Here is a 25578-nt window from a genome sequence, read left to right as displayed (position 1 = left end):
CTGGCCAAAGTACTAAAAATGAGTGAGTAGTGAGTGTTCAGCCATAAACAGGATATGTATATTAACTTTTCCAAGGCTCAGGGAGTATCTTGGAAGAGCATGGCCAGTTAGATGGCTAAGTGTTCAATAACAAGTTTAAACCTCATGACCTGAGTCTAATCTCCAAAACCTGAATACAAAAGCACATCTGTAACTCCAGGACTCCCACACCAAGATGGGAAAGAGAGACAGGAGAATAGCCTAGAAACTGCCAGGCCAGCTAGCCTGAAGTGCACACCATGTAAGAAACAAGAGAGACCCTGCCTCAACAAGGTAGAATGAGAGAACCAACTCTGAAAAGCCATGGCATGCATGTACCTGCACTCACACACAGGCATAACACACACACATAAATAATAATAATAACAATAGTTTTACTTTTAATAATAATAAAAATTAGTTTCAAGTTTAAAAGGATGTTCTGGAGTTTTGTGGTGCACTGTCCTGAGGTGATGACATGCCTATCTTTTGGTATAGACATAGCCTCTGCACTGATTAACTTATAACAACTGTGATTATTGAGAAAGACCTGTACAAAATTGTGCTTTTCAGCATCCTGTCACCAAGAAAGGAGGAATTCATGAAGCCCTACCCTTCCCTGAGGATTTCTAGGCAGTTAATTGTTGCTCAGGAGGGAGAGTCATATTTTTCAGTGGTGTAGCCATTGTCAAATTGTCTATGTAAATAACTCCTGACCTGTTTTGTGTAGGCAACCCTAACTAAACTTTTTGGGTCACAAAAATAAAGACATAAAAGTAGAAGGGAAGGGGATCAGTTTTGGGGGAGTAGAAAAGATAAAATAGATAGATGAATATGATCAAAATACATTATGTATATATGTATGAGAATGTCAAAATGAAACTCATTATTACATATAATGAAATATGCTAATAAAATTAAGAAAAATACAACATAACATATAATACTGTATATATATATACACATACACATGTATGTATACATATGTATTCTGAATCAAGTTAGGAACTATTGTACTAAAACATTTTTCTTTGAAAATCATTTTAATGTATTTTAATAATTTTTGTCTAATCTACCAGATAAATCATCTAAATAAATAGATGCTATACAGTCTCTTACCCATCAGTACAAAAATAAAATCGCACTCTATACCTGCTGCCTCTCCCCAGCACAAGTCCCAGGGGAAGGCCTGAGCTCCTCCCAACCCTTCCCGGTATATTCATGTAGTGTGAACAAAGCTTGAAGCTCACTCTGTGCAAACGAAGTGGTCTCGTGCTGAGACCTGGCAGCCAGGTCTGGCTTGTCACTTAGAGCAAAAATCTATACCACCTCCCTGACACTGAGCTCCTTCCTCAGTGGGCAGGAGGTGGGAGGAACTTGGCAAGGAGATCACCATCTTACCAGATGATAACCACATAGCCCAAATGGGCTCAACTGTGGCACGCCAGAGGTTGAGCCACATTTTGATCCCAACCCACAGTGAGAGAAAAGTACTACCCAACCTCTACATTCAAATGGGTAGGGCCAAGGGAAAGATAGGCAGGTGGCCACCACTCCTCACTCTAGTACTGGCCTTGTGGGGGATTAATGTGTGTAGGGGGGGGGGAGGTTCTGTCCACTTGGTTAGCTTCAGGTTGGGAGAAGCCTGGGAGAAGCCTGTGCAGTTTCTCAAAGCCTGCAGCCATTCTCTCTAGGAAGCCAATCCATAGTAGTCTAGAGCCACATGACTGCCCAGAGGGATTCCCCAGATTAGGCCACAATCTCTCAGAGCTAGTGTGTGTCATAAAGGGTCACATGAGAGAAAGGGACACAGCCCGCTGCTAAAGACAGAAGACAGCTGCTCGGGAAGCCCCCTTCTTCCCCCCACCCCCCAAGCCTCATGATCCAAATTGGACAGGCATTTAGTTTCATGCTGCTAGGGATAGGAGCATGACATCCACTGGAGGTTCTCCCCCAGGACTGTGGGCTAGCAAACCCAGCTGCAAAGCAAAGTTTTAGCCACACACCCTCACCTTCTCTGCCAGGAGCTGGGGCTCCTCCTGACTCTCCCTGCCCTGCCCTACCCCAACTTGCTCTAGATTCAGGATAGAGGTGAAGCACGTCACCCACAGGAGACTGCTCCTAATGGAAACACTGGGTTAACCCTTGACAACTGAGAATTAAGGAGGAAGGGGAGACCAGGGACTTGAGAAGCTTGAGGACAAATCCCAGACAGACACAGGGTACAGGCTCTTTGGTTTGGGAATGCGAGAGTCTAGAAGTCACCTCACCCTTGCTCATGCAAACTCTGCTGGCCCCCTAAAAAAAAAAAGCAGAATTGGAGGCTGCTGGGACCCAGCCACACTGGTTCCTGTGGTGGCAGGTGGTGAAAGAGCAATGCGACCTAGACAAGGGAGCTGTCCCTCCCCAGGTAGGAAGCTATTAGCCCATAGGACACCTGTGCAAATGAGCAAACTTTCCCTCACCAGGAACACAGGCTTGAGTGCAGCCCAACTCACCATATATCATAGTTCAGTCCCCACAAGGTATGAGGGGCACCCTTAGCTGTGTCATTTGGGTGGGTGGGGAGGGAACACAGAAGACAAGGACTGCCCTGAGAAAGAGAGGGGGACACCCCCTCCATGACTGCCCCACACCCGCTGGCATCCATGGATACCCCGATCAACAGAGCTGCAGGAGAGGGCAGAGAAGGGGGGGTTCTGGAAGGGCTGAAGTCACCTGAGTCAGAAAGAACAAGAACTCCTGTGGGAGAAAGGAAGGGTCAGGTGTCTGTGATACTGGGTGGAAGCATCTGCACCTTGCACACCTCAAGCCTGGTCCTATCTGTGGCTGGAAGATCAGATGCCACCAGGCCCAGGTTGGGCCCAAGCTGTCTGATCCTGCCACACAGACTAATCCTGTCACATGGCAGGTTTGCAAGGTGGATGATTAAAGCATTTTACATAAATTTAGTTAGCTATTTTCTGAATTCTGGAAGAACTGCCATTATAAAAATTCTTTAACATTAGAAGCCTTCAATTTTATTTTGAGGAGGCCATGCGTTTTCATGGAGAAGTCAGGTGTAAGTCTGATAGGTTTGCCTTTATATGTTACTTGGCCTTTTTTCTTTGCTGCTCTTAATATTCTTTCTTTATTCTGCATGCTTGGTGTTTTTATTATTATGTGGGGAGCAGACTCTAGATGTCTTGGTCTGCCAGGGCAGGTCAACGTGCTCACAGTCCCCAGACCAGGAGGCTCCAAAGAGGGCAAGCAGAAGGCTGGTCAGAGAGAGGCCCACACTCACCTCTCCCCTTGGGGGGAGGTGGGACTAGCACTGCAATGTCAGCAGACTCTGGATGGCTTGGTTCACCAGGGCAGGCCTGTAAAGAGAAACCTTTTCCTTTGAGAGGAGCCTTCCCGCCAGCCTGGTTCTAGAGCCTCATCAGTCCCAAATAAACACACAGGAGGCTATATTAATTATGAAGCTGTTGGCCTTGCTTGTTTCTTACTGGCTAGCTCTGACTTAAGTAATTACCCCATAATTGTTAATCTAAGTATGTCTCTTACCGGAGAAGTTTCCGGGCTTCCTACCCCATGGCGTTACATCTCGACTCCCTTGTGTTTCTCCTTCCCAGAGTCCTCCTGGACTCCTAGCCCCACCTATCTAGATTCCTATTGGCTCAACAGTGCTTTATTGACATAAGACTTCCCCAACACAGGCCGAACTCTGTGCAGTCCCCAGGCCAGGAGACTCCCTCAACCTGCTTTCTTATAGAACCCAGACCTCCAGCCCAGGGATGGCACCACCCACCATGGGTTGGACCCTCCCCCATTGAGCACTAATTAAGAAAATGTCTTACAGCTGGATCTTATGGAGACATTTTTCTCAATTGATATTCTTTCCTCTTAGATGACTTTCATTTGTGTCAAGTTGACATAAAACTATCGAGCACAAGAACTGTTACAAGTGTTATTAAAAGGAAAACTTTTTCATTTAAGCAAAACAACACACACAATTTGAGAGCCAAGTGCTCCTAAACCAGAACAGGTTTCTAAGCACTCTAAAGACAGTATCATTGATAGGAAAATGGACGTAAGAAGTAGAAAACTTTTTAATTGGTTACAGTTTAGTCAATCAACCAGTAAATTGGTTACAGCTTAACTGGATAATCATTTATAACTTATTAGTTAATTGACTACAGGCCTACTACAACCAACCAAAGCTCAGTTACTACTATTCTATTGCTTTGATCTGTTGGGCCAAGTGTAGGTGCGCAATTAGGCCATTCCTGGGTCAAGGAAGAAATCAAAAAGAAATTAAAGACCTCCTAGAATACAGGAAAAATTAAGACACAACATACCCGACCTTTCTGGGATCTCCTGGCCTGGGGACTGCAGCCAGGTCGACTCACTCCCAGAGGACCAAGCAACCAGGAGCCTGCTGAGAGTGCTAGTCTACTACTGCCCCAACTCAGGGCAGAAGGCAGAGGAGAGGGAGTGCCTCAGATCCACTTGCACCCACCGCGAGACCCATCAGAGTATTGAACCTGCTTGTACCAACCAGAAGAGAACTGTGGACACATACCCAGCAGGAAAGAAGAGATCCCACCTGTACACACTGGAAGAAGGGATGGGAAGAAGACAATATGAGAACACATTCAACAACAGAAACACCGGAGACAAGGTACTGTACACCAGCAAGACCTGAACATTCCAACACAGATGAAGCAGAAGAGAACGACCATAAAACTACTTCATGAAGATAATAGAGACCCTAAAAGAGGGAATGAGAAAATCTTTTAAAGAAATGGAAGAAAAGACAAACCAAAATTTGCAAGAAACAATTCAAACAGTGCAAGGTTTGAAAACTTAAATACAGACAATAAAAAAACACAGTCTGAAAGAATGCTGGAATTAGAAAAGGTTAGTAAATGATCTGGAACTACAGATGCAAGCATAACCAACAGAATAAAACAGTTGGAAGAGAGAATCTCAGGCATTGAAGATTCACTAGGAGAAATAGATCCATCAACCAAAGAAAATCTTAAGTCCTACAAATCCCTAATACAAAATATCCAGGAAATACGGGAAACCGTGAAAAGACCAAATCTAAGAATAATAGGGATAGAACAAGGGAAAGAAACCCAACTCAAAGCTGCAGAAAACATACTCAACTTAAAGAAAGACATGCCAAAGAAAGTACAAGAAGTCTACAGAACATCAAATAGAGTGGGTCACAACAAAGGACCCCTCAGTATATAATAACCAAAACTCCAAACACACAGAATAAAGAAATAATATTAAGAGTAGCAAAGGAAAAAAGGGAAGTAACACATAAAGGCAAATCTATCAGAATTACACCTGACTTCTCCATGGAAACTCTGAAAGCCAGAAGGTCCTGGATAGATATTCTACCAACATTAAGAGTCCACGGATGCCAGCAAAGCTTTCAATCACTATAGATGGAGTAAACAAGATATTCCACGACAAAACAAGATTTAAACAATACATATCCACCAATCCAGCCCTACAGAAAATACTGGAAGGAAAACGTCCATCTAAGGAAGGTAACTATGCTCACAAAATCGTAGGGAAAAGATTATCCAACTTTACTAAAAGCCAAAACAGAAAGTGGGGTAAATCAACAAACAATAACACCATCACCATCAAATAAAAAACAAACAAGAATTAACACTTAATGGTCCTCAATCTCCCTCAATACTAATGGTCTTAATTTACCTATAAAAAGACACAAGCTAACAGAATGGATACGAAGACAGAATCAGTCCTTCTGATGCATACAAGAAACAAACCTCAACTTCAAAGACAGACATTACTTCAGAATAAAGGGTTGGGAAAAGATTTTCCAATCAAATTGACCCAAGAAACAAGCTCATGTAGCTGTCCTAGTATCTAACAAATTAGACTTCAAACTAAAATCAATAAAAAGAGATGAAGAAGCTCATTTCATATTCATCACAGGAAAAACCCATCAGGAAGAAGTCTCAATTCTGAACATTTATGCCCCAAATACAAAGGCACCCACGTTCATAAAAGAAACATTACTAAACTCAAATCACACATATTTTAGACACTTACAGTGGGAGACTTCAACACCCCACTTTCACCACTACACAGGACCACCAGACAGAAAATTAACAAAGATACAAAGGAACTAATAGAAGTTATGACCCAATTGGGTTTAACAGACATGTATAGAACATTCCATCTAAACACAAAAGAATATACCTTCTTCTCAGCACCACAAGAGACCTTCTCTAAAATCAATCACATACTTGGCAACATAGCAAACATTAACAGGTACAAAAAAATAGGATTAAACCCCTGTATCTTATCAGACCGCCATGCTTTAAAGTTAGAATTCAACAACAACACAAATTTCAGAAACCCTATAAATTCATGGAAATTGAACAACACACAATTGCACCATTCCTGGGTCAAGGAAGAAATAAGAAAGAAATTAAAGACTTCCTAGAATTCAATGAAAATGAAGACACAACATACCCAAACTTATGGGACACTCTGAAAGCAGTGCTAAGAGGAAAGTTCATAGCACTAAGTGCTCATATAAAGAAACTGGAGAATAGTCACACTAGAGAATTAACAGCACAACTGAAAGCTCTAGAACAAAAAGAAGCAAACTCACCCAGAGGAGTAGATGCTAGTAAATAATCAAATTGAGAGCTGAAATCAATAAAGTCGAAACAAACAAACAAAAAATAATACAAAGAATCAATGTAACAATGAGTTGGTTCTTCAAGAAAATCAACAAGATAGACAAACCTTTATCCAAACTAACCAAAAGGCAGAGAACATGCAAATTAACAAAATCAGAAATGAAAAGAGGTACATAACAACAGACACTGAGGAAATTCAGAGAATCTTCAGGTCATACTTTGAAAAATTGTACTCCACAAAATTAGAAAATTTAAAGGAAATGGAAAATTTTCTGGATAGATATCACTTACCAAAATTAAATCAATAACAGATAAGCAATTTAAATGGATATATAACCCCCAATGAAATAGAAGTAGTCATCAAAAGTCTCCCAACCAAAAAAAATCCAGGCTCAGATGGCTTTAGTGCAGAGTTCTACCAGAAATTCAAAGAAAAGCAAATTCCAATACTCCTCAAAGTGTTCCACACAATAGAAGCAGAAGGTTCGTTGCCAAACTCCTTTTATGAGGTTACAATTACCATGGTAATGAAGTCACACAAAGACACAACTAAGAAAGAGAACTACTGACAAATATCCCCCATGAACATCGATGCAAAAATACTCAATAAAATACTAGTAAATTGAATCCAAGCACACATCAGAAAAATCATCCACCATGATCAAGTAGGCTTCACACCAGGGATGCAGGGATGGTTCAGCATACGGAAATCTATCAATGCAATCTACCATATAAACAAACTGAAAAAGAAAAACCACATGATCATCTGACTTCATGCTGAAAAAGCCTTTGAAACAATCCAACACTCATTTATGATAAAGGTCTTGGAGTGATCATGGATAACAGGAACATACCTGAACATACTAAAAGCAATATACAGTAAACCAACAGCCAACATCAAACTAAATGGAGTGAAACTCAACACAATTCCTCTAAGATCAGGAACAAGAGAAGGCTGTCCACTGTCTCCATACCTCTTCAATATTGTACTTAAAATTCTAGCTAGAACAATAAGACAACAAAATGAGATCAAGGGGGATACAAATTGGAAAGGAAGAAGACAAACTTTCACTATTTGCAGATGATATGATAGTTTACATAAGTGACCCAAACATTCTACCAGGGAACTCCTACAGCTGATAAGTACTTTCAGCAAAGTGGCAGGATACACGATCAACTCAAGAAAATCAGTAGCCCTACTATATACAGACGATAAAAGGGCTGAGAAAGAAATCAGAGAAACATCACCCTTTACAATTGCCACAAACATCATAAAATATCTTGAGATGACACTAGCCAAACAAGTGAAAGACCTTTATGACAAGAACTTTGAGTCCTTAAAGATAGAAATTAAAGAAGATACCAGAAAACGGAAAGATCTCCCATGCTCTTGGATAGGAAGGATCAACATAGTAAAAATGCCAATCTTGTCAAAAGCAATTTACAGATTCAAAGCAATCCCCATCTAAATACTGGCACAATTCTTCACAGAACTTGAAAGAGCAATAATCAGCTTTACATGGAAAAACAAAAGGCCCAGTATAGCTAAATCGACCCTGTACAATAAAGGAAATTCCGGAGACATCACCATCCTTGACTTCAAGCTCTATTATAGAGCTATACTCCTGAAAACAGCTTGGTATTGACACAAAAATAGACAGGTAGACCAATGGAATCAAACTGAAAACACTGATATTAACCCACACACCTACAAACACTTGAGTTTTGACAGAGAAGTTAAAATTATACAACGGACAAAAGAAAGCATCTTCAACAAGTGGTGCAGGCATAACTGTATGCTGGCATGTAGAAGACTGCAGATAGATCCATGTCTATTGCCATGCATAAAACTTAAGTCCAAATGGATCAAAGACCTCAACATAAATCCAGCCACACTGAACCTCTTAGAAGAGAAAGTGGGAGGTACCCTTGAACCAAATGGCACAGGAGCCTGCTTCCTGAACATAATGCCAGTAGCACAGACACTGAAATTGATAATTAATAAATGGGACCTCCTGAAACTAAGAAGTTTCTGTAAGGCAAAGGACACAGTCAACAAGACAAAAAGACAGCCCACAGAATGGGAAAAGATATCCACTAACCCCACATCTGACAGAGGGTGATCTCCAAAATTTACAAAGAACCCAAGAAGCAAGTCTCCAAAACACCAAATGAGTCAATTAAAAAGTGGGGTACAGAACTAAACAGAGAATTTTCAATAGAGGAGGCTAAATGGCTGAGAGATACTTCAGAAAGTGCTCAAATTCCTTAGCCATTAGGGAAACACAAATCAAAACAACTCTGAGATACCATCTTGTACCTGTCAGAATGGCTAAAATCAAAAACAGTAATGACAGTTTATGCTGGAGAGGATGTGGAGAAACGGGAACACTCCTTCACTGCTGGTGGGAGTGCCAACTCGTACAGCCACTTTGGAAATCAGTATGAAGATTCCTTAGGAAAATGGGAATCCATCTACCACAAGATCCAGCAATTCCACTCTTTGGCATATATCCTAAGATGCACATTCCTACAACAAGGACATCGGTTCCATTATGTTAATAGCAGCTTTATTTATAATAGGCAGAACCTGAAAGCAGCCTAGATGTCCCTCAACTGAAGAATGGATAAAGAAAATGTGATACATTTACACAATGGCATACTACAATGGAATGTTGAAGTTCACAGGCAAATGGATGGAACGAGAAGAAACCATCCTGAGTGAGGTAACCCAGTCACAAAAAGACAAACATGGTATGTACTCACTCATATATGGATACTAGATATAGGGCAAAGGATTACCAGCCTACAATTCACATTTCTAGAGAAGCTGGGAATCAAGGAAGACCCTAAGAGATACATTCAGTGTTCCCTGGAGAAGGGGAAAGGGACAAGATCTCCTGAGCAAATTTGCAGCATGGGGGGAGGGGAGAGGGAGTTAGGAGAAAGAGAAGGGGAGAAGATGAAGCAGGAGGAGGACATGAGGGAACAGGAAGATTGAGTCAGGGGAAGAATAGAGGAGAGCAAGAAAAGAGATTCCATAAGAGAGGGAGCCATTATAGGTTTAAAGATAAATCTAACACTAGGGAAATGTTCAGAGATCTACAAGTGTGACCTCAACTAAGAATCTAAACAATAGTGGAGAGGTTACTTCAAATGTTCCTCCTCTATAATGAGATTGGTGACTACCTTATATGCCATCCTAGAGCCTTCATTCAGTATCTGATGGAAGCAGAACCAGACACCCACAGCTAAGCACTGAGCCGAATTCTTGGAATCCAGTTTTAGACAGGGAGGAGTGGTGAGTAACGGGGTCATGACCAGGCTCAGGAAAATCACAGAAACAACTGACCTGAACAAGAGGGAGCTTATGGATCCCAGACTGACAGCTGGGAAATCAGCATAGGAAAGAACCAGCTCCCCGTCCCCCGAACGTGGGTGTCAGTTAGGAGGCCTGGGCAATGCATGGGGTCTCTGGTTTTGGAACCAGTATTTGTCCCTAGCATATGAATGGACTTTGGGAGCCCATTCCACACAGAGGGATACTCTCTCAGCCTAGACACATAGGTGAGGGCCTAGGCCCTGCTCCAAATGATATGACAGACTTTGATGATCCCCCATGGAAGGTGTCACCCTCTCTGGGGAGCAGAAGTGGTATGGGGTGGCAAGTTGGTTGGCAGCATATGAGGATGGGAGGGAATGGGAACTGAGATTGATATGTAAAATAAGATAGTTTCTAATTTACATCAAAAATCTTGAGAAAATAAAAGAATTCCAAGTCTGTTAGTTTACTGCTAACCAAACGTTGGAGTTTATTTGGCTTTCTCCAGTTTTCCAAATTGCTGTCCTTTTTCTGTCCAGAGTCCCATGCAAAGCACCACACTGCATATTGAGCTATCACATTTCTCTGAGTTCCCTGCATCTGTGCCAATATGCCTCTTTCTTCTCTTGGTTTTTGTAAGACTATGAGAGTTTTTAGGAGGATTGGTCAGGCATTTTGTAGAATACTCCTGTTGTTTTCACATGATTAGATTGTGGTGCTAAGCTTGAAACAAAAAGGTCTTTCTTTTTTTACTTTAAAAGCTATTGTAGATGTTTATTTGATACTAGAAATGTGATCAGCAATCATAAAGCATTTCCCTTCGTCACAAAATAGTAAGAATTTAAACAACCCAAGGAGAAAAAATCTAAATGCTTTAAAAAATTGTTTTGACCTGGACCACTTTTCTCCTAAAAAGGGTCTCCAAAAACTTGAGTAGATTTATCATACTCAGTAATGAAATGTTTGAGCTCTTCAACATATCAGTCACCTATTTCTTGTAAATTCTGCCTCAATGCAAACTGTATTGATTTTTCTAATGAAGGGTGTTTTTCAACCAGCATTTTCACCACCATCCCGAAAGTTTCGAAGTCTTTTCGGCAAACCTGCTCAATCTCTTTGGTTTTTGATGCAATGGCTTTAGAGCGACTGTTGAGCTGGTTGTCTTCACACAATTCTGTGCCATCTGTTGTGTTCGCCTGGCGTTCTTCTGTCTGGTCGACAAATAAGGGTGCCGTGGATTCACTCTCAAACTCGGAAATCTCAATCAAGTTATTTTCATCTTCCTTCTCTGGCTTTTCATTAGCCCTCTTCCTGGCAGACTCAGTCAGTTCCTTCTCAGTCAGCCGGCTAGGTTGGTCTAATACCTTGGATGAAGAAACTACCGAGGAACTTGAGGATGAAGCATCTCTTGATGCTTTCAAAGACTGGATGGAACTGTCTTTATTTCTGTACCGAGACTGATGGAAGGAGGGCATTCTGCTTCCTTCTGGACAGTAGCTTCTACTTCAGAGACTGGAACCAGATCTCCTGCGTGGGGCATCCTTTCGGCCTACAGGTGACTTTCTGAGAAAAGCAGCGTGCCTTTTATGGGGAGAGCATTTTCTTGCATAATGGGAAGAGTAGAAACTTTATTCTCAAGCCATCTCTCATGTGCTCGTATTCAGGCTGTCGCCTTGTGAAATGATCACCTCTTGTGCGTCTGTAAACAGAATCATCTCTGTGAGATCGGTCACTTCTTTGATCATGAGAAAACCTGGCGCCCTCGTCACGTTCTCGGTAATCAGCATGACTACTGTAGCCTCTTTCATCAGGTCTGGCTAGCTTAGATGGTCTCATGTCTCCCACAGGTGATCTCATGTTTAGCGAAGGCGGTTTCTTGTCGCACAGAGGTGATCTCATGTCTCGCAGAGGCTGTCCCATGTCTCTCACAGGCGATTTCATGTCTCGCAGAGGTTGTCTCATGTCTCGCAGAAGCGATCTCATGTCCCACACAGGCGTTCTCTTGTCGGGCAGAGGTGGTCTCTTTGGCACAACATTAACTACTCTATGGTAGTCATCACTGGAGTTGCTCCAAGGGGGAAGCTCGTTCTCTTGGAAGACGTTTGTAGTCATATCGTCCCTTAGACCACATTTCGTCTCTAGTGGAAGCCACTATGTTCCGCCGCTGCCACTGAATCCTCTGAAGGCAGATGTCTGCCCTCCAGGGCCTTTCCTATTACATCATAAAGGAGTGCTGCATGCTATGCAAATCACTTGTCAATTGTGACGTTTCCATGTGTTTCAGTACTTCTGAATTCACACTGCCTCTAATTCAAAATGGAGGGAATGTGATGGCTTATATTATTTCACTTAAACATAAGTTTTAGAATTCTTCCAACCTTTACTCATGCTGTTTTAATCTATCCTAATATATGACTGTCTGACATCCTGAAATATACCCACTCTTTATCTGACTCTACTCTCATCTATACCTTGGATCAGGGGACCTATGTGGGTAAAGAAATTGTCAACTGCTGAGATGCTGACCATTTGATTGTTCAGCCACCATTTACAGATTAGAAGTCTAAACAGTTCACTAAAGATAACTCTAGAGAGCTCAGTGGGTAAAAGCCCTTCCCCCAATCCTCACAACCTGAGTTTGATCCCCAGGAGCCATGGAGTGAAAGGAGAGAAACAACTCTTACAAGTTATCTTCTGACCTCCACATGAATGCAATGACACACATGCCCAACTACATACATGCAAGCACACTAAGTAAATGTCAAGATTTATGATAACCCTGAAGACTTGAGCTTGGTAGTTGGTTCCTGTAATCACAGCATTATTGAGGCTAAAGCAGGATAGTGAATTCAAGGACAAGCTGAGCTACAGTGGAATTCTTCCTTGTCTCAAAAACTTTCCCCGGCCCACAAATATGTCTCTGAAGAACTGTAGACTATTTCTAGATTTTCATATTTCTAAAACACCATTCTAAGATTTCATTTGGTTTTAATATTCATCTCTGATATTTTAAACAGTGCTACTGAGGTGAGAACCTAGTAATAGGAGTTAGGATTTACAGAACTTGGGGAATGATAGTGTGTTTTATAATTACCATTAGAAAATTATTTCTTTCTCTTGTTGTTTGAAGATTTTCCTGCTGGCATCATTTGCCCTCTTATTTTTAAAAAGCTTTCAATCTCAACACCATCTTGAAACACCTGCCTGGTTGAATGGAAAGAGGCAGTCATTTAAGAGTTGTGACTTCACTTTCTGTTGTTTGAAGAGTTTTTGTCCTTTGCTCACAGGGGTGATTTTCTTTTGATTTTTTTAAAATTTAAATTAGAAACAAGCTTCTTTCACATGTTAATCCCAACTCCCTCTCCCTCCCCTCCTTCCCTGTCCCCTCCAGTCCCCCCAACCCCCCACTCAATTGCCACCTTGCTCCCCAGGGAGGGTGAGGCCCTCTATGGGGGATCTCCAGAGTCTGTCATTTCTTTTGGGGCAGGGCCTAGGCCCTCCCCCACGAGGGGTGACTTTTAATACAGCTAAATGAATACAAAACAAAGTGAATGGTTTAAAATGCCAAATTGCTTTACTGTGCAGAACATGCATTCCTTCAAAGGGAAGTTTAAATGGTAAAAAGTTGTTAGTCATTGCTGGTGGAGCTGGTGGCTTAGAGAATTTCATGGGGACAAGTCTGTTTATCTTGTGCAAACACACACAGAAAACATATCTTCCTCTGTAGGGTGCTGAGGTACACAAGGCTGATATGAGAAAAGGACAGTGCCTCTTAGTTCCTATTGTTTTCTACATCAACTACTAATCACGTTACACTCCTTCAAAAGGAAAGAAAGTATATACCATTTTATTCCTTTGTGTTGACTACATTGTTCACTAGAAAGAAGTTGTAGGGCCAGTCAGATGGCACAGAGGATACAAGAACTTGCCACCAAAAGACCTGGGATTCATCCCCAGAACACATGGTGGAAGGAGAAACAGAGGGCTGATCTAAAAAATACATAAAAAATTCAAGAAAGTAGAAATAAAAAACAGAACAATCCAATTAAAAATGGGAAACTGACCTAAAGAGAGAATTCTCAACAGAAGACTCTCAAATGGCAGAGAAGCACTTGAAGAAATGTTTATCATCCTTAGCCATCAGGGAAATGCATATCAAAAGTATCCTTATGTTCTATCTTACACCTGTAGAATGGCTAAGATCAAAAACACAAGTGACAGCTCGTGCTGGAGAGGATGTGTAGCAAAGGGAACATTTCTCCACTTTGGGAATGAATATGACAGTTTCTCAGAAAATTGGGAATAGCTCTACCTACAGATCCAACTATACCACTCCTGGGTGTATACCCACAGCATACTCAATCATATAGCAAGGACACTAGCTCAACTGTGTTCATAGCATATTTATTTGTAATAGAACCTGGGAACAACCTAGATGTCCCTCAACTGAAGAATGTATAATAAAAATGTGGTACATTTACACAGTGGGTTATGGCTCAGCTGTTAAAAACAAAGGCATCAGGAAAATTGAAGGCAAATAGATGGAACTAGAAAAAAGAACATCCTGAGTGAAATAACCCAGATCCAAAAAGGCAAACGTGATATGTACTCAGTCATAATTGAATATTAACTCTAAAGTAAAGGATAACCATCCTTCAGTCCACAGTCCCAGAGAGGCTAGGTAACAAGGAGGGCCCAAAGGGGACCTTGGATCTCCCTAGGAAGAGGAAATAGAGATCTCCTGGTTGGACTCAGCAAGGGTGGGCACATGAACTTGAGGGATAGGGTTTGGGAGGGAAGGTGGAGGGGGACAGTGATGAGAGAGATGCCTGGAAAGGGGGCTTTAAGGATTTGGGTTGAAGCCTAGTGCAAGGGAAATTTCCACGAGTATACAAGGATGGCCCCAGCTAAGATACCTGGTAGCAGTTGAAGCATAGCCTGAACTGGCCACCTTTTCTGATAGGATTGGTGACTTCCCAGTTTGTCACTGGACAGCCTTTATCCATTGACTGACTGATGCAGGCATATTCAGAACCCATAGCCAAACATTGGGCTGAGCTCGGGAATCCTGCTGAGGAGAGGGAGGAGGGATTGTGGGAAAGTGGGGAGCCAGGAACATCACAGGAAAACCCATTGAAACACTAGCCTGTCTCATGGGAACTCACACTCTGAACCAACAATCAGGGAACCTGCATGAGACCAACCTAGGTCTTCTGCATATATGTGTCAGTTGTGTATCTTGGTCTATGTGTGGGATTCCCAGCAATGGGAGCAGGGGCTGTCCCTAGTGCTTAGACTAGGACTTGGGAGCCAATTCCTCATGCTGGATTGCTTTGCCAGTCTGAATACAGGAGGAGGTAGTTGGTCTTATGGCAAAGGGGTCAAGACCAGGCTGGGGAAACCCACAGAAACAGCTGACCTGACCAAGGGGAAGTTCATGTACCTCAGGCTGACAGCTGGGAAACCAGTATAGGACTGAACCAGGCCCTCTGAACGTGGATGTCAGTTAGGAGGTCTGGGCAGTCTGTGGGGCCTCTGGTAGTGGAAAAGTATTTATCCCTATGGACTTTGGGTGCCCATTCCCCATAGAGGGATACTCTATCAGTCTAGACACACCAGGGAGGGTCTAGGCTCCGCCCCAAATGATATGACAGACTTTGATGATCCCCCATGGAAGGCCTCATCTTCCCTGGAGTGCAGAAGATTGATGGGATGGGGGGGGTTAGTTGGGGGCATGGGAGGATGAGAGGAAGAGGGAACTGGGATTGATATGTAAAATAAGATTGTTTCTTTTTTTACTTTTTCCCTAAATATATGTTTTTATTTAAATTAGAAATATGCATGCTTCACATGTCAATCCCAGCTCCCTTTCCCACCCCTCCTCCCTTGTCCCTCCACTAGTCCCCCCACCCCCACCCAATCCCCATATCATTCCCCAGGGAGGGTGAGGCCCTCCTTGGGTGGAATCTCCTGAGTCTGTCATTTCATCCAGGGCAGGACCTAGGCCCTTCCCATTGTGTCCAGGCTGAGAGAGCATCCCTCCATGTGGAATGGGCTCCCAAAGTTCATTTGTATGCCATGGTGAACACTAATCTACTAGCCAAGGCCCCAGAGATTTCTGAGGCCTCCTCACTGATACTACATTCATGGAGTCTCTATCAGTCCCATGTTGGCCTCTCAGCCATCAGTCTGGGGTTCAAGAGCTCCCCCCTTGTCCAGTCAGCTGTCTTTGTGGGTTTCACCAGCACGGTCTTGACTCCTTTGCTCATCACTCCTCCATCTCTGTCACTGGGTTCCAGGAGTTCAGTTCAGTGTTTAGCTGTGGGTATCTGTCTCTGCTTCAAAAAATAAGATTGTTTCTAATTTAAATAAAAAATAAAATGATGTTGAGTAATAATTTAAATATCTTTTCGCCAGCTGAGATTCTTCTGTTGAGAATTCTCTGTTTAGATCTGGACCTTAGTTTTTAATTGAATTATTAGATATTTTGATGTTTAGTTCCTTGAGTTATTTATATATTTTGGAGATCAGCCTTCTGTCCCATGTGGGGTTGGTGAAGATCTTTTCACATTCTATAGGCTGTCATTTTGTCTTATTGACTGTGTCCTTTGCCTTACTGAAGCTTCTCAGTTTCAGGAGACAGTTTCTGAAACATAAGCTTTCCATAACATTTTTTATGACTAATGTGTAATACTCTCTACAAATCTACCTACAAGCCCATTCCTACCTCATTGTCTTAGTTAGGTTTTCTATTGCTATGACAAAATACCATGACCAAAAAGCAAGTTGGGGTGGAAAGGGTTTATTTGCCTTACACATTCACATTGCTGTTCATCGCTGAATGTAGTCAGGAACTCAGACAGTTCAGGAACCTGGAAGGAGAAGCTGATGTAGAGGCCATGGAGGGGAACTGCTTACTGACTTGCTTACCATGGCTTGTTTACTCTGCTTTCTTATTAAACCAAAGACTGCAAGCCCAAAGATGGCAATACCCACTGTGGTCTGGGCCCCCCATTGATCATTAATTAAGAAAAGGTCTTAGAACTGGATCTCATAGAGGCATTTCCTCAACTGAGGCTACTTCTTGATCACACTAGCTTGTGTCATTTTGGCACACAAAACCAGCCAGCGCACTCACAAGGCACAGCATAATTTCCACAAAGTTAGTAGGCATGTGAAAACCCAGTGGCAACACTGACTTTTCCAAGAAAGGTCTTCACCTGAAAAATCACCCACACGTATGGGAAAGCTTTGGAAGTTCCCTTCTGAACAAGTATGAGGCCTCCCAATCCTTATAATTTTCTATGGCAGCTTCTCTCAGGTGTTTTTGACTAACAAGTATAGGCAAATAAGACCACATCTTAATTAGTTACTTTTCTCCTCACGGTGATGAAAATATCCAAGAAAACAAATTAATAATGGAAAAGACTTATTTTGGCTAACAGTTTCAAAGAAATCAGCCCATGGTTACTTGGCTCTGTGTGTCTGGGCCTGTAGGAACTTGAAGTAGAGGCTGTTCAGTCATGGTGAGTGGAAAGATGCAGAGAGAGGAAGGGACTGTGGAAAGTTTAACTTATGCCTCAAAGAATCTGCCTTCTCCAGGGAGGCCACACTCTTGTAGCTTCCACTGTTCCCATAAACAGTGCCACCAGCTGAGACCAACAAACAAGGCTGTGAGGGAAATGTCATATTTAGATCATAACAGATAGAGATTTTTACTGCTTAGATTTTCACATGTCCTGATTAGTAGTGTGCCTACTCTTGACTTTTTGAAACTTTTAGGTTGTGTTAACTAAGAAAGAGACAGCTTATGGGGCTGGAGAGATGGCTCAGCAACTTAAAGTACTGAGAAATTTTGCAAAGGGCCCTGGTTTGGTCCTCGATTATGACCATGCATCCCACTACCATTTACCACTCCAGTTCCAGGGAATCTGACACCCTCTTCTGACTTCCAAGGTCACCAGGTATGCATGCAGTACACATCCAAACATGTTTTTATGTTTATGGAAACATTCATAAACATAAAATAAAAGTAAATAGATCTTAAAAAATTAAAAACATGTCTGAGACAGGATGTCTTACTGAACCTGGAACTTGTTTCAGCTGTCCAGAAAGGCCCTGGGGCTGGGTGGAGGTGGTGTAGGTTTTTAATCCCAGCACTCAGGAGGCAGAGGCAGGTGGATCTCTGTGAGTTCAAGGCCAGCCTGGTCTACAGAGTGAGTTCCAGGACAGCTAGCCTACACAAAAGAAATGATGTTTCAAAAAACCAAACCAAACAAACCAAGGAAAAAACCCAGAACCTAGCACTGGAATTACAGATGTGCCCTATTACATCTGACTTTTTCATGGGTGCTAAGGATTCAAACTCAGGTCCTCATGTTTGCACAGCACTAAGCCATATTCCCAGCCCTAATTATTCACCTTCAAAAAGTAATTAAGAATTGCATTTATGAGCTGAAGAACTGTCTCAGCAGTTAAGAGTATATATTGCTCTTGCAGAGGGCCCAGGTTCAATTACTAACACCCATGTTGGGTGACTCATAACTGTCTCTAAGTCTACCTTGAGGGGATCTGACACCCTCAAAAAATTAAAAGATGGTTTGTTTCAGAGGAATCAATATTTGGGGTTGAAAAGACAGATCAGTAGTTTAAAACACTGGCTGCTCATCCACAGGCCCTGGGTTTGGGTCCCAGCACCACATTGCACCTAACAACCATCTGTAATTTCTGTTTGAGGGGATTCATCGCCCTCTCTCTTCTGGCCTCCACTGGCAACGTGTGCACACACACAGACACACACACACATGCACACACACAGACACACACACATGTACACACACACGCACACACACAGACACACACACATGCACACACGATGCAGGCAAAACACCCATACACATAAAATAAAATAAAAGATAAATTAATAATTCTTCCCAAATCTACCCACAAAAGAGTTAGAAATTACAATTCTAACACCACTGTATTGCTTCCACATAGATTTGAATTCTAGTTTGTTAGATATCTAAAAGTTGCCTGTTCACTCCTAAGGGCTATTGGTTTAAATACTTTAAAACATATAATAATATCTTTATCTAGGACTGTGTGTGTGTGTGTGTGTGTGTGTGAGAGAGAGAGAGATTTCACATTATCAGAAAGTAAAATGAGACCCTCTCATTTTAACAATCTAAATAGATATCTATTATGTTTACTAGGAATAGATATCCGTTCTCAAATCTTGTGATATAAGCTAAAGATAATTTCGTTTTTAGAGGATTTACTGCTTTAAGTTCGCTAATATCCTTCATGAAGAAATTATACTCTATCTCAAATTATGTATCACTTCCAGTATTGATTTCACACAAAATAATTATCAGTTTTAGGTTCTAGCAAAATTGAGTGTCCCCACATATTCATGAACTTCCTCATTATCAATATCCTTCAGACAAAGAAGACTATGGTATAATGATAATTGATGAACCTGTACAGATTATATCACTATTGCTAAAAGTCCAGAGTCACATGAGGCACACTCTAGGTGCTGTACATGTTAGGATTTTGACAAATATATAATGGTCTGTATCCAATTGTTAAGATATCATATATAAGTTTCAATGCCTCAAAAATGGTGTGTTCTATTCATCTGTGTCTCTCCCTGACAACCTCAAAAACCACTAAACATTTTGTCTCAGTACTTTTTTTTAACTGAATGCTATATAATGGGACTCATTCAGTTGATTGATTTCACACATGCAGAATCTTACGTAAGAGCCGCATGCAATAAAGTGATATGTGAATGTGTATCTATATGTGTGTGGGCGTATGTTCACCTGCACATCCACACATCTGGGTCCCTTCCTGACATTATGGCTCAGCAATACATGCTTTGCTCACTTGGGGACCAGCCCTGTTGCCTGCTCTACCTTCTAGTGGAAACTGCATCCTCCACACTTGGGGTTGAGTGTGGCTATTTTGTCTGTTTGAACATTCTAAAGTTAAGTGGGTGCATTATTTTTCTATTCATATGCCTCCTGTGATCACTTCCTGCCACTGGCTCTGTTTCTGACACCCTAATCATAGGCTACCTTTTCCCATCTTGTTCTCCTCATCCCACATTATATCTCTGAGTTGAACTATGTTGGTTGTGCTGTTGGGGTCACAACTGCATCCCAAATTGCCAAAACTAACAGTTGGTCATTTCTCTGCAGTACTTAACTTGATCACTCTCCCACTTACTGTTAACAAAATACATGCTAAGTGCTAAAAACTGTAATAACTACACTGAAGGGTAGGATTTTGGAATGACATACATTTACATTGTTGTGAAGTGCCATTGCTATCCATTTATCTGCTGTAGCTTCACTCCTCTAGGTGATCTATCTCATCTAAACTCCAGATTCTAAGCACCACCTCCACAACTACTGTGACCTCCAAATTTGCATGAGAGCCTAAATGTCTTCCCTGAACTTTTATATGAATCTCTATCTCCTTGGAAAGTTCCATTAAGAGATTTAATAGGCATTCATGCTTAACATCATTTAAGCCATCTTCCATTTTCTACCTCTAAATCTGCTTCTCCTTGCCCCACCTTAAAAATTCTTCTCAACTTGGTTCCTCCCTACCAGTTACCATCAGCTAGTTGCTGACGCAACCTCCTGATTGCAGGTGATTTTTATTTAATCAGACACATCTTTGCATCATTAAACAAATGTTCCAGAGCATAAACAAAAGTAACACACCTTAAAATTATATTCTACAACAGTAGGTTGAGAGGACACAGGACATGTATTACCACCAGCCCCTTCCTGTAACTCCCCCCAAGTATGCTATGCTGCTTGTAAATTAATTGAAGAATGGGTTTAACTTTGACGATAGTTTGCAAATGGTCACTGGTTACATGAACCACACTTCAAGAAGCACTGACTTACAGTGCTTATTGGCCAGAGCCCAGTCACAGGGCCCTAATCCATTTGTGAGTAAGTCCGGAAAACTGTTCCAGATGCCAGGGTGTGGAACTTGCCCTGAGCTCCCAGTGCTGTCACTGTGGCATGCTTTGAGCTTGGCTTTTATTCCTTTTTGTCCTTGTTGTTTATGAGTTTATTGACTTGTGTGTTCATATATTTCATTAATTCTTTTTCCTAAAAAGGCTTTCCCGGGCAGGAGGGAAAAAAGACTGGAGACGTTGCTCTGCATAGTATACATTACAGCTGAGAATCTCTTTGGTTTTACATATCCTCACCTTGAGGAAAAAGAATTGTTCAAGGATACATAGCTTTCAGTAATGTTTCTGGCATATTCCAGATTTTTGGTAGCTACTGTTATGGTTTCAGACCCTGCAACAAGAAAGATCCCCTCTTATTGTGTCTTCTGTATGTTACCAAAGGGACTAGAATTACTTCAGGTCTGAAATAAAGACAGGTTTTAGAACTTTTGTGGTGATATATTATTTATGATTTAATAAAGCTTGCCTGAGGGTTCAGGATGCAAAGCCAGCCACACTAGTTAGCTGTAGAAGCTAGTCTGTGGTGGCACACACCTTTAATCCCCGAACGCATGAGACAGAGGCAGAAGATCTTTCTGAGTTCAAGGCCACCCTGTCCTACGCAAGAGTGAATCAGTCTAAAAGAGAATTAGAACTCACACCTCTAATTCCAGCCCTAGAGAGGTGTCTGGATGCATTCTGAGATTTTTTTTCATTTTTTATTTTAATTTTAAATAGCTTGTTTTACATGTCAATCCCAGTTCCCTCTCCCTCCCCTCTTCCCGCACTCCCCTTCCCCCCCCTCCCACCCTATTGCCAAATCCTTCCACATAGGGGTTATCTAGAGTCTGTCATTTTACTCTTGGTAGGGTCAAGGCACTCCCCTAAGAGTCCAGGCTGAGAGAGCATCTCTCTTTGTGCTATAGGCACATGAAGACAGTTTGTATACCAGGGATAGACACTGATCCACAGCTCAGGGCCCCATAGGTTGCCCAGGCCTTCTCGCTGACACTCACATTTGGGGGGTCCAGATCAGTCCCATGCTGGCCTCTCCACTGTTGGTCTGGGGTCCAAGAGCACTCCCTGTTCAGATCAGCTGTCTCTGCTGGTTTTGCCAGCCCATTCTTTGCCAATTTGCTCATCACTCCTCTCTGTCACTGGGTTCCTTGGGTTCAGTTCAGTGATTAGTTGTGTGTTTGCCTCTGCTTCCATCAGTCACAGGATGAAGGCTCCCGGATGGTTATAGACATCAAGTTCATTATCAGGAATGGGCATTCGAGGTGGTCCCTCCACTATTGCTTAGCTTGCCAATTGATGTTATACCTTTAGATCACTCGAGGTCACTCTGGTGCCTGATCTGTCTTCGATCCTATGATTCCCTCTTCCCCCTATTCTACCCCCACCCCCTCAACTTCCTGTTCCCCCATGACCAACTCCCTTCCTCTTTACCCCCTCTATTCTTCCCAGGTCCCACTCCCCCTCCCCTCGCCGTGTTCCCTATCCATTCAGAGGATCTTGTCTCCATCTTCTTCTCTTGGGTACTATGCATATATGCATATCTTTTAGGTTCTTTCCTGTTTCCCAGACTCTCTATCTGTGGAAGTGCAGACTGGCACTATCCTGATCCATGTCTAAAATCCATATATAAGTGAGTACATACCATGTTTGTCTTTTTGCGACTGGGTTACCTCACTCAGGATGGTTTCTTCCAGTGCTATCCATTTCCCTGCAAATTTCAAGATTCCATTGTTTTTTTCTGCCGAGTAATACTCCATTGTGTAAATGTACCACATTTTCTCTATCCACTCTTCAGTTGAGGGGCATCTAGGTTGCTTCCAGGTTCTGGCTATTACAAACAATGCTGCTATGAACATAGTGGAGCAGATGCCCTTGTTGTATGAACCTGCCTCATTTGGATAAATGCCTAAGAGTGGAATTGCTGGGTCTAGTGGTAGATTAATTCCCATTTTCCTGAGGAATCTCCATACTGATTTCCAAAGAGGCTGTATGAGTCGGCATTCCCACCAGCAGTGGAGGAGTGTTCCTCTCTCTCCACATCCTCTCCAGCATAAATTGTCTTTGGTGTTTTTGATTCTAGCCATTCTGACAGGAGTAAGATGGTATCTCAGAGTTGTTTTGATTTGCATTTCCCTGATGGCTAAGGATGTTGAGCACTTTCTTAAGTGTCTCTTGGCCATTTTAGCCTCCTCTACTGAAAATTCTCTATTTAGCTCTGTACCCCACCTTTCAAGTGGATCCTTTGGTGTTTTGGAGACTTGTTTCTTTAGTTCTTTGTAAATTTTGGAGATTAGCCCTCTGTCAGATGTGCTTCTTGCCCCTCCTTAAAAACCCTTCTGTACCTGGCAACACTTTCCTAATTCTATTATCCTCCCAGCCCATATCGTCAAATAGCACCCACAATTTATTGACACTTTTATCTCTCCGAGGTTAGTAGTGACATTTTATGTTTTCATTTCTCTAAGGAAATCTAACTCCAATTCACATCCAGATTTTCCCAGTATATATTAACAATACGGATAACTTCTGTGACCTCAAAATGCATGGGTGTTTCTCATCACCCAACAGTGCAAAGCTTCTATGCCCTCCCTGAAACTTCCATGTGTTGAGCTAGCTGGAAGTACTCCCAAGCTTGACCTTTGAGTTTTTCTGGATACTTCATTGCAAATTCATGCTTGATAGAAGACTGATGAGGAAAGTTCAACAAAGCCTGTCTGTTCAGGTTCTCCTTAGCCTTTCTTTGTAGCAATCCTCCCTCGAAGTTATGGGGTGAGACTGCTCTGGAGAGAACAGGGTCTTCTGATCTAACATGAGACAAGGTAGATCAAAGGAGGTAGGTTAAGCCAGAATCTGTAGTCTGTTATCGAAATGTCCCAGCATAAGAGCATGCTGTGTACCAGACCTGATGTCAAGAACATATGAGTGTACATTATGGTCACTGCTATCTTCACACCTCTCCAGTGTACCAGTTCCTTCACGGCTCATGATCCAAGCTTTAGATCCAAGTTTAAGAGGCACTTGTCTTTTCCATTCTACCGTATCTATATTGACAAGAGATCATCTTTTTAAAAATTTAAGAAAACAATTATGTGTATAGTTTTGCCCACACATTTATCTGTGCACCATGCGGGTGTCTGGTGCCCACGGAGGCCTGAAAATGGCATCATATTCCATAGAACTACAGTCACAGGTGGCTATGAACTGGCCATGTGGGTGCTGGGAATTGAATCTGGGTCCTTTGGAAGAGTAGCTTTAACCACTGAGCCATCATTTCAGCCCTGAGAGAGATCTTTTGCGTGTATACCTAGAGGACATTTTTTACTTCTCTGCTCCTCTTCATTCAGCTTACCATCACGTACTGTAGTCTTTCCAACACTCTCTATGTCCACCTACCTTTTCTAGCACAGTGTTTTATATATATTAATAGCAGCAACGGTGAACTCATTAAGGCTCAAGCCAAGGCAACTCCACTGCTTGAAACCTTCTGTGGATTCTCACTGCACTTAAAAAAACAGTATCTTTTGCCAAAATGACCTACAAAAGCCCTGCTAGTACCTGCCTAGCTTTCTTACTTCATCTCATACCAGTCTCCCATATGTTTAGGCTTTCTGTTCTGGGATTGTACATTCCCATCCCAGGGCTTTGATACATATGCTCTCCTCTTCCTATAATGCTGTTTTTCCTGATCCCTTCTCACCTTTTAGATTTAACTTCTTAGAGAGATTCTTGTCCTACCACCCCTCACTCATTCTCTTCTTCAGGTTTTGTTATATATAACGTAAGAGGATTTAGAATCCCAGTTTGTTTGCTTAGCTCTCTCTCTTTCCCTTCCCACAGCGATAAGTTCTGAGGGCAGATAGTGAGCAAGCTAATCCATTTTGTGCCTTGTTTTCTTCCCCGCAACAGTGAGGATGGAAGTATGATGACACTTGGTAGAGGTTCAGTATATTAAGCTGGAAGTGTTTTTCCCTTGTAAAGCCCTTATCTTTCTGGTGTGGGCATCAGGGCACTTTCCCATGACCTCTATAGCAGTTTGTGTGGTGAGTTTTCCCATAGCACACAAAACCTACAACTATGTTGCTACTTGTTTTTTCTACCAGACTCTGGTGAGCAGGCTCATAGAACTGTATCTTGCACATTCCTAAGTCTTCAACATCTAGCACAGTTCCTAGATTATAATAGACAACAATAGCACAAGTGATGAATAAATGAAGTTATTCTTTTGTTAAAATGTGACTTCGGGCTGGGAAGATGTCTCAGTGCTTGTGCAAAGACCTGACAGATTGTATCCCATCCCTGGATTCCACCGGGTAGAAGGAGACCCAATTCCTGAAAGCTGTCCTCTGACGTCCACATGTACACTGTGGCATGTGTGCTTGCATACACACACATACATACATACAGAAAAATAATGAAAAATTTAAAAGATGGCTTAGTTAAAATCACAGGATAACTGAGAGGTGGTTGCCTGTCATTTTTTTAAGGACAGAAGGCAAGGTAGTGTGTTTTTGGAGATGTAGATCTGAATCCCCTTTCTGAGGCAAAATAACATTTATTATAGAAGG

At 42.0% G+C, this 25578-nt stretch overlaps 1 pseudogene; it reads right to left on the bottom strand.

Annotated features, from left to right (window-relative positions):
- Positions 1–10525: 10525 nt before the first annotated feature.
- On the bottom strand, positions 10526–12148 carry LOC121139819 (annotated as a pseudogene).
- Positions 12149–25578: the final 13430 nt, after the last annotated feature.

This window comes from Mesocricetus auratus, unplaced genomic scaffold, assembly GCF_017639785.1.
Source record: "Mesocricetus auratus isolate SY011 unplaced genomic scaffold, BCM_Maur_2.0 Super-Scaffold_100003, whole genome shotgun sequence".
Classification (NCBI taxonomy): domain Eukaryota; kingdom Metazoa; phylum Chordata; class Mammalia; order Rodentia; family Cricetidae; genus Mesocricetus; species Mesocricetus auratus.
This window is presented reverse-complemented; position numbering and strand designations above follow the sequence as displayed.